Raw genomic sequence first — 13,709 nt, 5'->3', positions numbered from 1 at the left:
TCTTGTCTTTCTCTCCCTCCTCATCTCTCTCTTGTCTTTCTCTCCCCCCATCTCTCTCTTGTCTTTCTCTCCCCCCATCTCTCTCTTGTCTTTCTCTCCCTCCTCATCTCTCTCTTGTCTTTCTCTCCCTCCTCATCTCTCTCTTGTCTTTCTCTCCCTCCCCATCTCTCTCTTGTCTTTCTCTCCCTCCCCATCTCTCTCTTGTCTTTCTCTCCCTCCTCATCTCTCTCTTGTCTTTCTCTCCCCCTCATCTCTCTCTTGTCTTTCTCTCCCCCCATCTCTCTCTTGTCTTTCTCTCCCTCCTCATCTCTCTCTTGTCTTTCTCTCCCTCCCCGACTCTCTCTTGTCTTTCTCTCCCTCCCCATCGCTCTCTTGTCTTTCTCTCTCTCCTCATCTCTCTCTTGTCTTTCTCTCCCTCCCATCTCTCTCTTGTCTTTCTCTCCCTCCCCATCTCTCTCTTGTCTTTCTCTCCCTCCCCATCTCTCTCTTGTCATTCTCTCCCTCCCCATCTCTCTCTTGTCATTCTCTCCCTCCTCATCTCTCTCTTGTCTTTCTCTCCCTCCTCATCTCTCTCTTGTCTTTCTCTCCCTCCTCATCTCTCTCTTGTCTTTCTCTCCCTCCCCGACTCTCTCTTGTCTTTCTCTCCCTCCCCATCGCTCTCTTGTCTTTCTCTCCCTCCTCATCTCTCTCTTGTCTTTCTCTCCCTCCCCATCTCTCTCTTGTCTTTCTCTCCCTCCCCATCTCTCTCTTGTCTTTCTCTCCCTCCCCATCTCTCTCTTGTCTTTCTCTCCCTCCCCATCTCTCTCTTGTCTTTCTCTCCCTCCCCATCTCTCTCTTGTCTTTCTCTCCCTCCCCATCTCTCTCTTGTCTTTCTCTCCCTCCCCATCTCTCTCTTGTCTTTCTCTCCCTCCCCATCTCTCTCTTGTCTTTCTCTCCCTCCCCATCTCTCTCTTGTCTTTCTCTCCCTCCCCATCTCTCTCTTGTCTTTCTCTCCCTCCCCATCTCTCTCTTGTCTTTCTCTCCCTCCCCATCTCTCTCTTGTCTTTCTCTCCCTCCTCATCTCTCTCTTGTCTTTCTCTCCCTCCTCATCTCTCTCTTGTCTTTCTCTCCCTCCTCATCTCTCTCTTGTCTTTCTCTCCCTCCTCATCTCTCTCTTGTCTTTCTCTCCCTCCCCATCTCTCTCTTGTCTTTCTCTCCCTCCCCATCTCTCTCTTGTCTTTCTCTCCCTCCCCATCTCTCTCTTGTCTTTCTCTCCCTCCCCATCGCTCTCTTGTCTTTCTCTCCCTCCCCGACTCTCTCTTGTCTTTCTCTCCCTCCCCGACTCTCTCTTGTCTTTCTCTCCCTCCCCATCTCTCTCTTGTCTTTCTCTCCCTCCCCGACTCTCTCTTGTCTTTCTCTCCCTCCCCATCTCTCTCTTGTCTTTCTCTCCCTCCCCATCTCTCTCTTGTCTTTCACACCCTCCCCATCTCTCTCTTCTATCAGCCAATGACAGCTTGATGTTGTGGTCTTCGTGGTATTGAATGAATATTCCACATTCACTGCACATTCTGCTTTACAGTACTGTGTTGCTCTGAGCACAAATGTGCTCTTGAGGCTTTCAGCGAAGACGTGGGCGAGTGGGTTTCAGCTCAAGACATGTTGGAAGTGTAATTTTATTCCACATCCTCTGCAACCTGTGAAGACAACATAACAGTGTGGTGGAGTACCTGGAAACAGCATCAGTGGAGCAGTAGAAAATATTCTACAGGTGATGAAAGTAGCTGTTAATCTTTGTAAGCAGTAGGGGGTGGGGATGCTATACAGCCCCGAAAGAAGGGAGGATCATATCTTCATTATAATCTGTCACACACTGCATCAAATCAGGGGAAAAATATAATTTTCTCCAAATAGTTCAAATCGGCAGTTTACACCAAGTCAGCAGTTTACACCAAGTCAGCATTTTCTCCTTTTCCTCCAACACTTCTCTCCTCTCCTGGTGTGTAAGACTCTAGTAAGTCAGTTATGGTCAATCTGCAGAAGATATATTTTCCTACTGTATGAAGACATTTTGACAACGATTTGTAGATCTCTCCTCCAGGGGCCAAAAATGGTTCCCTCTATCTCAGAATGACAAATGGAGGCTACCGAGCTAAAGTCCTCTACTTGGGCTTCCCCACCTGGGCTTAAGCAGACGCTTGGAGAGGCCACATTAGCACAGCGTGTTTGTGGATACCATTAAGGAGGCAAATGGAATTATTGACTTTTACCCCCCTCCGATCCCTCCTGTGGCCACTCTAAACCCTCCTTGGAGGGGTGCTTGGCCTCTCAATTGGATGGTCGCGAAGTGGGATGGAAGCTGGGGAAAGGAGGGGGGCTGTAGGGTGTAGGAGTTCTGGGCTTGACTTCTGGGGACAATTCTTTATGGGCAGTGGGGGAAACACAAAGGCACAGGAAGCTGTGGCAGGGAGGTGTTTCAGCTCAAACATCCCTTATAGGTCCCTGGCTGCAGCTCCAACAACACTCCCTCCCTCATCGCTAAGGAGTCAACCTTGGCATTGTAGATTCTGTTTCATGCTACATTCATTGGGATTGATTCTATTGGCATTGTTGGCATAAACCTTGATTCCTTGAGCTGGTATCCAACAAAATGACTCCAGGACCTAAAAATACAAACTTCCCCTCAGTGGATACAAGCAACTGCCAAAGTCTACCTCTGCCCAGTGCAACACAGGCCTCCCGAGTGGCGCAGCGGTTTACGGCACTGGTTTAAGGCACCCAGGCGGTATCACAACCGGCCGTGATCGGGAGTCCCACAGAGTGACGCACAATTGGCCCAGTGTCGTCCGGGTAATGGGAGGTTTTGGCCGAGGGGCTTTACAAGTAGGCCGTCATTGTAAATAAGAATTTGTTCTTAACTGACTAGACTAGTTAAATAAAAAACACAGAACCAGGAGTTTTGCCATTTTAATTAGAATGTTTTCCATTTAGACTCCAACTGTTCCATGTATTTTAGGTCGACAGGGGATTCCCGTCTTGGTGCACTTTGGGAATAAAGCAATTCCAAGCTGACTGTGGCGGAGCCCCAATGATAATTTTTCTGTGTTACTTTCTCAGGCAGAAAATGATTTACCTCCTCTCAGACAGCCCCTCACTGGCACCAGGCCAACTCAGTGATCCTAGAGAGGACCAGGCTGTACAGACCACCGCACACACACACTCACTATCCCCCTCCCGCCGAGACACACCCTTGTCTCCCTCCCTCCCTCCCTCTCTCTCATTCGTTCTCCCCCTCAAACATTCTTTCTCTCTCCTGTGGTCCCTGTCTATTTTCTAGTCTATTTCTCTCTCACCTATTCCAGCTCTCTTCTCTCCATGTCATTTCCCTTCCTCTCCATCATTACCTTACTCTGTTTTTTCTCCCTGTCTCTCCCTTACTCCCCCTTTTTCTGTGGGTCGTCTGTTCTCTTTCTCTATCTCGATCGCCTTAATCGCTCCTTTCCCACCTCATTCCACATGGAGTTTCACATGAATGCTAAGGAGATCATGAGAGATTGTGGTGTTTTTACACAGAGTGCTGCCTTTTTTGCTTTACTCAAGCGAAAGGGAGAGAAATATTCTTTATATGTCGTATAGATCAACCATATTTTCACAGTTTCTGTGCTTTGCGTTGCATTTTAGCAGAGAATAACCAAGAGCTGTGATGTGACAGCAGTCCAGTCTTTATAGCGCAGCTATACCCTTTACTGTAGGACAGTTAGTGGACTGTGTAGGACTGAATGTACCCTTTACTGTAGGACAGTTAGTGGACTGTGTAGGACTGAATGTACCCTTTACTGTAGGACAGTTAGTGGACTGTGTAGGACTGAATGTACCCTTTACTGTAGGACAGTTAGTGGACTGTGTAGGACTGAATGTACCCTTTACTGTAGGACAGTTAGTGGACTGTGTAGGACTGAATGTACCCTGTACTGTAGGACTGTCTGTGGACTGTGTAGGACTGAATGTACCCTGTACTGTAGGACTGTCTGTGGACTGTGTAGGACTGAATGTACCCTGTACTGTAGGACTGTCTGTGGACTGTGTAGGACTGAATATACCCTGTACTGTAGGTCTTTGTATGTGTGTGGATTCTGCTCGGCTAATTGACCAGAGATCAGTGCAGCAAAGATACCCGCAGCCTTGGGCAGTCAGCATACAAATGATGCCCCATTTGGTATTCTGTGTCCAAGGCCAGCCAGCGTGTCGACACAAAGAGCATGTTGGACATCCTGTTGGAACAAAAGGCTTTTCTCCAAAGCTTCAGTCCAGTGCGTTTGTAACGATGTAAGCAGGTTATTGGTCAGGTTACAGGACATCACATTCATAGCTGCCTGGTTGGCCTGCCAGGGATTCATCTATCTATTTCTGGTTAGGCTTTATAGAAACTCAATAAATCCTAGCCTAGAGGTATTTGTCCACTTCCTCCTGGATGCTGTGTAAACGAACCTAGCAGAAAGGACCATCCCTTTAGAGCACCATTAAGACTGCAGGACGGAAGTCAGTTAAGAGGTAGAGGCTTAAGATTGATAAGATTTTGACGGACAGTGAGATAAGCCTGTTTTCTCCTCCATTTTAATGTTCTGCAGAAAGATGACTGGAGTGACACACTCTTCTATAGTGACCAAGTAGATAATGAACTAGAGTTGCCATCCCTTTGAGTTGGTTTGTTGAAGGGAACCTGAATATGGATGCAAGACAGGAACGAATAAGGACAGGGTGAAAAACAGAGATGAGAAACTAGAAGTTATTGCCAATGCTATAAAACAAGCAAAATTGCAAAAATATTCAGGGCCCCATTGTCTGTGGTCTAAATGCTCTTTGAACAAATTCTTTGAATTTTCTGTGATGAGTTGCGGTTTTAGGCATGAGTTGCATTTAGTGAGATGAGGTTATGTAGAGAATAGAGAAAGGTCGAGAGACACCAGAGGAACGTTTATCCTGGTGGATTTCACTGAGGTTAACCTGTAGTGACACCCAGTCCGTGAACGGGACCGTTATCATCATCTGACACCAATTAGCATAACTCATTTGCATAATAAGTCATTGGAAAGCAGCGCTTTCAAAACCTGGGGCACTTCCGGATTGGATTTTTCTCAGGCTTTCGCCTGCAACATCAGTTCTGTTATACTCACAGACAATATCTTTACAGTTTTGGGAACGTTAGAGTGTTTTCTATCCAAAGCTGTCAATTATATGTATATTCTAGCATTTTTTCCTGACAAAATATCCCGTTTAAAACGGGAACGTTTTTTTTCCAAAAATGAAAATACTGCCCCCTAACATCCCAGCTAAAGAGGAGGCAGAGCTCACAGCCAGACTAAACCATGGGCGACACACTGATATCACACGTTGTCACGCGGGACTAGGTGGGTGCAGGAATCGGACGCAGAGAGAGAGAGTAACTGAGTTGAAGTGCTTTACTCTTGCACACCAAAATAATAAGCCCAACAAAATACAGGACGCAGGACACTATACAAGACAACCCAAAAACCACAGGGTGCCAAGTAAAGAAAAGATAATCCACCACTACCTAACATGCACACACGTAACATAAAGACAATACACCACTACCTAACATGCACACACGTAACATTAAGACAATACACCACTACCTAACATGCACACACGTAACATAAAGACAATACACCACTACCTAACATGCACACACGTAACATAAAGACAATCCACCACTACCTAACATGCACACACGTAACATAAAGACAATCCACCACTACCTAACATGCACACACGTAACATTAAGACAATACACCACTACCTAACATGCACACACGTAACATAAAGACAATCCACCACTACCTAACATGCACACACGTAACATAAAGACAATCCACCACTACCTAACATGCACACACATAACATAAAGACAATACACCACTACCTAACATGCACACACGTAACATAAAGACAATACACCACTACCTAACATGCACACACGTAACATAAAGACAATACACCACTACCTAACATGCACACACGTAACATTAAGACAATACACCACTACCTAACATGCACACACGTAACATAAAGACAATACACCACTACCTAACATGCACACACGTAACATAAAGACAATACACCACTACCTAACATGCACACACATAACATTAAGACAATACACCACTACCTAACATGCACACACATAACATTAAGACAATACACCACTACCTAACATGCACACACGTAACATAAAGACAATACACCACTACCTAACATGCACACACATAACATTAAGACAATCCACCACTACCTAACATGCACACACGTAACATAAAGACAATCCACCACTACCTAACATGCACACACGTAACATAAAGACAATCCACCACTACCTAACATGCACACACGTAACATAAAGACAATACACCACTACCTAACATGCACACACGTAACATAAAGACAATACACCACTACCTAACATGCACACACGTAACATTAAGATAATCCACCACTACCTAACATGCACACACGTAACATTAAGACAATACACCACTACCTAACATGCACACACGTAACATAAAGACAATCCACCACTACCTAACATGCACACACGTAACATAAAGACAATCCACCACTACCTAACATGCACACACGTAACATAAAGACAATACACCACTACCTAACATGCACACACGTAACATAAAGACAATACACCACTACCTAACATGCACACACGTAACATAAAGACAATCCACCACTACCTAACATGCACACACGTAACATAAAGACAATCCCCCACTACCTAACATGCACACACGTAACATAAAGACAATCCACCACTACCTAACATGCACACACGTAACATAAAGACAATACACCACTACCTAACATGCACACACGTAACATAAAGACAATCCACCACTACCTAACATGCACACACGTAACATAAAGACAATACACCACTACCTAACATGCACACACGTAACATAAAGACAATCCACCACTACCTAACATGCACACACGTAACATAAAGACAATACACCACTACCTAACATGCACACACGTAACATAAAGACAATACACCACTACCTAACATGCACACACGTAACATAAAGACAATCCCGCACAAAACAAGGGCGGGTCAAACTACTACATATAGGGAAGCTAATTAAACCAAAATAAACACAAGTGAAACTAATACGACAAAACCAACAGAGAAAATGAAAAAGGGATCGGTAGCGGCTAGTAGGAGCACCGCCCGAACAGGCAGGGGAGCCAACTTCGGCGGAAGTCGTGACACACGTCAGCCTTGTCATTCCACAGCTCCAGTTTGAGAAGTGGACAAGCAGAGCCCACTCTCCTCCAGTCCTCCCCCATGGGGCCCAGGTAACACTAGACCCCTCCACACTGTATAAGCAGCCATTTTCCCACATCGCCACAGGTTATTTAAGAGCCCACTCTGAATGACCTCCACTCTATACACTCCACATGTAGTCAGTGTTGGGGCTAATGCATGTATATATACAGTGGGGCAAAAAAGTATTTAGTCAGCCACCAATTGTGCAAGTTCTCACACTTAAAAAGATGAGAGGCCTGTAATTTTCATCGTAGGTACACTTCAACTATGACAGACAAAATGAGAAGAAAAAAAATCCAGAAAATCACATTGTAGGATTTTTAATGAATTTATTTGCAAATTATGGTGGAAAATAAGTATTTGGTCACCTACAAACAAGCAAGATTTCTGGCTCTCACAGACCTGTAACTTCTTCTTTAAGAGGCTCCTCTGTCCTCCACTCGTTACCTGTATTAATGGCACCTGTTTGAACTTGTTATCAGTATAAAAGACACCTGTCCACAACCTCAAACAGTCACACTCCAAACTCCACTATGGCCAAGACCAAAGAGCTGTCAAAGGACACCAGAAACAAAATTGTAGACCTGCACCAGGCTGGGAAGACTGAATCTGCAATAGGTAAGCAGCTTGGTTTGAAGATATCAACTGTGGGAGCAATTATTAGGAAATGGAAGACATACAAGACCACTGATAATCTCCCTCGATCTGGGGCTCCACGCAAGATCTCACCCCGTGGGGTCAAAATGATCACAAGAACGGTGAGTAAAAATCCCAGAACCACACGGGGGGACCTAGTGAATGACCTGCAGAGAGCTGGGACCAAAGTAACAAAGCCTACCATCAGTAACACACTACGACGCCAGGGACTCAAATCCTGCAGTGCCAGACGTGTCCCCCTGCTTAAGCCAGTACATGTCCAGGCCCGTCTGAAGTTTGCTAGAGAGCATTTGGATGATCCAGAAGAAGATTGGGAGAATGTCATATGGTCAGATGAAACCAAAATATAATTTTTGGTAAAAACTCAACTCGTCGTGTTTGGAGGACAAAGAATGCTGAGTTGCATCCAAAGAACACCATACCTACTGTGAAGCATGGGGGTGGAAACATCATGCTTTGGGGCTGTTTTTCTGCAAAGGGACCAGGACGACTGATCCGTGTAAAGGAAAGAATGAATGGGGCCATGTATCGTGAGATTTTGAGTGAAAACCTCCTTCCATCAGCAAGGGCATTGAAGATGAAACGTGGCTGGGTCTTTCAGCATGACAATGATCCCGAACACACCGCCCGGGCAACGAAGGAGTGGCTTCGTAAGAAGCATTTCAAGGTCCTGGAGTGGCCTAGCCAGTCTCCAGTTCTCAACCCCATAGAAAATCTTTGGAGGGAGTTGAAAGTCCGTGTTTCCCAGCAACAGCCCCAAAACATTTATTTATTTATTTTTATTTATTTTACCTTTATTTAACCAGGTAGGCAAGTTGAGAACAAGTTCTCATTTACATTTGCGACCTGGCCAAGATAAAGCAAAGCAGTTCGACAGATACAACGACACAGAGTTACACATGGAGTAAAACAAACATACAGTCAATAATACAGTATAAACAAGTCTATATACAATGTGAGCAAATGAGGTGAGAAGGGAGGTAAAGGCAAAAAAGGCCATGGTGGCAAAGTAAATACAATATAGCAAGTAAAACACTGGAATGGTAGTTTTGCAATGGAAGAATGTGCAACGTAGAAATAAAAATAATGGGGTGCAAAGGAGCAAAATAAATAAATAAATTAAAATTAAATACAGTTGGGAAAGAGGTAGTTGTTTGGGCTAAACATCACTGCTCTAGAGGAGATCTGCATGGAGGAAGGGGCCAAAATACCAGCAACAGTGTGTGAAAACCTTGTGAAGACTTACAGAAAACGTTTGACCTCTGTCATTGCCAACAAAGGGTATATAACAAAGTATTGAGAAACTTTTGTTATTGACCAAATACTTATTTTCCACCATAATTTGCAAATAAATTTGTAAAAAATCCTACAATGTGATTTTCTTGATTTTTTTTCTTATTTTGTCTGTCATAGTTGAAGTGTACCTATGATTAAAATTACAGGCCTCTCTCATCTTTTTAAGTGGGAGAACTTGCACAATTGATGGCTGACTAAATACTTTTTTGCCCCACTGTACACCACCCAACATACATCAGGAGAAACTGTCCCTCAGTGGAACCGGGGATTCATGGGAACTTAGATGGGGTCTCTGGTCCACTGAGATATAGCTAGCTACCTCAATTCCCTGTGGTGAAAAGCTTTGTGTGTGAGTGTTTTTTCCCTGTTCTTAATGATCTACCCAGTGGCCCTGATAGTAAATTTTGATCTGGTGCGCGTGCCTTCCTGCTGCCAGGCCAGGGCTACACTATTACATCATACATCGCCTTCTGTCTTGACTACTGCAACTCACTAGTCTCCAGCATCAACTCAAGCTCCCTCCATAAGCTCCAAATGGTTCAAAACTCTGCAGCCCGACTCCTCACCCACACTAAGTCCTATCAGCACATTGCAGCCCGACTCCTCACCCACACTAAGTCCTATCAGCACATCGCCCCTGTCCTCCATGAACTCCACTGGCTCCCTCTCTCCCAACGAATTGATTACAGGATCCTCCTTCTGACCTACAAAGCCCTTCACCACCTTGCCCCTCCTTACCTCTCAGACTTTCGTCTCCCCCACCAACCCACACACACACATCGTTCCACGACAGCAGGCCACCTTGTCATTCCCAGGTCGGCGACAGGGCCTTCCCCAGGGTTGCTCCTCTGAAACTCCCTCCCTCTAGCCATCCTTGACTCGGAGACCATCACTATCTTTCAGTCCCTCCTAAAGCCACACCTAAATATCCCCCTCCCGAAAGACACTCCTCTCTCCACCATACTGAGCAGCACCTTACCCAGGTTCGTATCCAAATCCCAACCCTCTCCTCCCATAGACTAATGCATCACACTCTTTCCCTTCTTTGAGCTCACCCCTCTCTTTAGTCATGTTTTGTTTAGTCTGATGTTTTGTCTCAATCACGTTTCAGGGAAGACCCAGATGCAGACAATGTCGAAGTAACAAAAGTTTATTACTAGAACAAGGGGCAGGCAAAACAACAGGTCAAGGCCAGGCAGAGGTCAGTAATCCAGATCAGAGTCCAAAAGGTACAGAACGGCAGGCAGTCTCAGGGTCAGGGCAGGCAGAGGTCAATAATCCAGTGTGGTGTGACAAGGTACAGAATGGCAGGCAGGGTCAGGGCAGGCAGAATGGTCAAAACCTGGAAAACTAGAAAACAGGAACTAGAAACAGACCGGAGCAAGGGGAAAAACGCTGGTTGGCTTGACAAACAAAACGTATTGGCAACAGACCAGCAGAGAACACAGGTAAACATACACTGGGGAAGATGGGTGACACCGGGAGGGGGTGGAGACGGTCACAAAGACAGGTGAAACAGATCAGGTGACTTTGTGTCCTTGAAAAGCGCTATACACTGTAAGTCCCATGTATTATTCGTATTATTAGGTATCATCTCTATGTCCAGTCCCCTGCCCAAGCCTGTCCTGATGTCATCTCAGCTTAATCAGAGAGAGGCTTAGCAATGGTCTGTCTGTCTGTCTGTCTGTCGGTCAGTCTGTACGTGACCTGATTCTCCGGCCAATCCAGGCCACTGCAGAGATGCAGATGTTGTTTACTCCAACATAATTTTTGGCGAGGTGCTGTTGATGTCCTCAACACTGTCAGTGTTCTGTAGAGGTGGACGATTGGCCTTGTTTTGGTGCCCAAATGTGGTGATATAAAACAGCAGTCCAACAAACCCTCTGTTTCTCCCCTACAGTTGAGTCACCGTACATAGAACTTCAAACAACATGCATATATAGTATGTTTCTCTCACACTTATGGGACCATGAGAGTCAATGTCAAGGTCAGCCCATCAATAGGATGATGTATACACCAGATCTGAGCTCCAGGGATAAATCCTATTGATGGTTCCTTTAATCAAAACACACCTTTGCTGATTGACAAACACATGCATGAAATCAAATCCAATGTATTTATAAAGCCCTTTTTAAATCACCAGATGTCACAAAGTGCTGATACAGAACAGCAAGCAATGCAGATGTAGAAGCACAGTGGTTAGGAATAACTCCATAGAAAGGCAGGAACCTAGGAAGAAACCTAGAGATCAATCAATACTGAACATATGCTGATGTGGCACTTCTTTGTTTGCTCCACGTAAGACACTGTTTTGGCCATTCCTTTAATCCATTACAAACCTATAACTATTAACCTCTAGTCTTACCTGTTGAGAGCAGGAGAGACAGACTCCAGCAGGTCTGCTACTGCATTGAGGTGGGTTCATTGTGATGTGGTTGTTATCAGTGTGTTTTACATGTACGGTCTGGCTGGAGCCCAGAGCTTCTATCTCTATTCAGACAGACAGGAGCTTGGTTGCCGCTAATCACCAGAGAAGGCAGACCCACACTGGAGGGGTTAATGCAGTCTGATATCAACCCCAGTGATCTGATCCGTGCATGAATGGCCAGAGCACCGTTATCTTGTCTGGTGAGAAAAGAGGGGAAACCGGAGAAAGAAAATGTCAGGGATAGTAAATGGAGCCAACATGGTAATTAGGCTGGAAAAGGTCCTGCTACCTAAAGAGCCTTGGAGCTGGGCTGAGGAACAGAGACACATTTGCACAAACAAGCTAATGGGTGCGCCAACTAATGACTCTCCAGGCCAGTGGAATTTCTCTTGCTAATTTGACAAAGCCTGAAAAGGGATTCAGAGAGATTATTGACAACAGGCCAAACTGTGAAGCTTTGAAAGCAGCAGACCCCCCCCCACGCCCTCTGCCGCAGGCCAGCCCCAAATGTAGATGTCCATTCTATCATTAACAAAAGCCTAGCAGAGCCTTTATTTGTGCTGCCAGTGCTGTTCTTGCTTTTATCTTACCTTGGCTCATTTCTATATATTATAGTCGTTATCTGTCCAAAGGGTCTGTACAGAGGGTGACGTTGAGAGGCTGTATTGAGAGTTTGGCCCAATGGTGACACCCTATAGTTACCCTGTTTTGATGTACACATGAAACCACGCCGAGCCTGATCCCAATGGGTTTAAAGGAGTCCGTATGCATATATTATGACAACGTTTTGGTCTTCGGCAAGGGCTTTTCGGCTGTTCGTGCGCACAACCATTTTTCTCGAGGCAAGCCGAAGTCGGTAGACGAAGTCTACACCCTTTTGTCGGCGATTGGTCAACAGTAGGGATTCCCCAATTCTTCAAGTGGTTGACATTTCACATATTCCAGTGAAACAAACACCTGTTCTATGTCCACGCCTCTCCCCTCACCAAAGTTGTCACGATGACCAATGTCCACATTAGTTTTGATCGCTGTCAGTCTTGTTCTGAAGGGGGTCAGTGGATCTGTAGGTAGGAGGTGGCCAGGGGTCGGTGGGGTTTTCCATATCACTGCCCTTCAAAAACATCCAAGGTATCATATGTGAACTAAGTCACTCTATACTGATTTTAGTTTGCATTATGGGGGACCGTGTAGCTTGTTTTGTGCCTCCAGAATCCAGAAACCAGAATCCATTGTAGCTCAGATGGGGCAATGTGTCAGTGGGAAAGCTCTGTAGTGACTGTATTTGTCTGCTGAATTGCAGAGCCACTCTGCTCACCCTAATGGTGTGGAAATCAGACTGACTTTTAAACAAGACCAGAGGAGAGCTTTTACCTTCTGGTAAATTGGCAGTCATGGAAATACAGGCCACTGTCATACTAGCTTCGCCCATTCATACACACTGCTTTCCCCCTTTTCCCCTTGACCAGATTGAGTGTCCTCTCTGTCTCTGTCTGCCCAGCATAAATCTGCCTCTCATCTGTTCATTGTCTGTCTTCCTCCCCTCCCTCTTTCCATTGAGTCAAAGCATCGCTCAGCCAGCATCTGATTCAATGGTCTATCCGTCTTCACACACTTAAGTATCTCGCTTCTTATCTATGTGTCACTCCTTATAATTAATGACATTATCTCATTCATCTAACTAATTACATTCTCAGCTAAAGACAAAGAAACACACACACACACACACACACACACACACACACACACACACACACACAGTTTTGTATTGCTACCCTTGTGTGGACCAAATAATTGTTTTCCATCCAAAATCCTATTTTCCTTAACCTAACCTAACCATAACCCTAAACTTAAGCCTAACCGTAACCCCAAAACCCTAACCCTAAAACTATACCTAACCCAAACATCTAAACCTAACCGTAACCCCTGACCCCAACTTTAATTGTAAGCCTAACCGTAATCGTAACCCCAACCCTAAACCTAACCCCTAAGTCTAAA

General features: G+C 45.2%; 1 protein-coding gene across 2 annotated transcripts in view; it reads left to right on the top strand.

Moving 5' to 3' along the window:
- LOC112256730 (kinesin-like protein KIF26A) overlaps nt 1-13,709 on the top strand; it is a 104,826-nt gene that overhangs the window by 65,364 nt on the left and 25,753 nt on the right. The window lies entirely within an intron of this gene.

Source organism: Oncorhynchus tshawytscha, linkage group LG08 (genome assembly GCF_018296145.1).
Source record: "Oncorhynchus tshawytscha isolate Ot180627B linkage group LG08, Otsh_v2.0, whole genome shotgun sequence".
NCBI lineage: Eukaryota > Metazoa > Chordata > Actinopteri > Salmoniformes > Salmonidae > Oncorhynchus > Oncorhynchus tshawytscha.
This window is presented reverse-complemented; position numbering and strand designations above follow the sequence as displayed.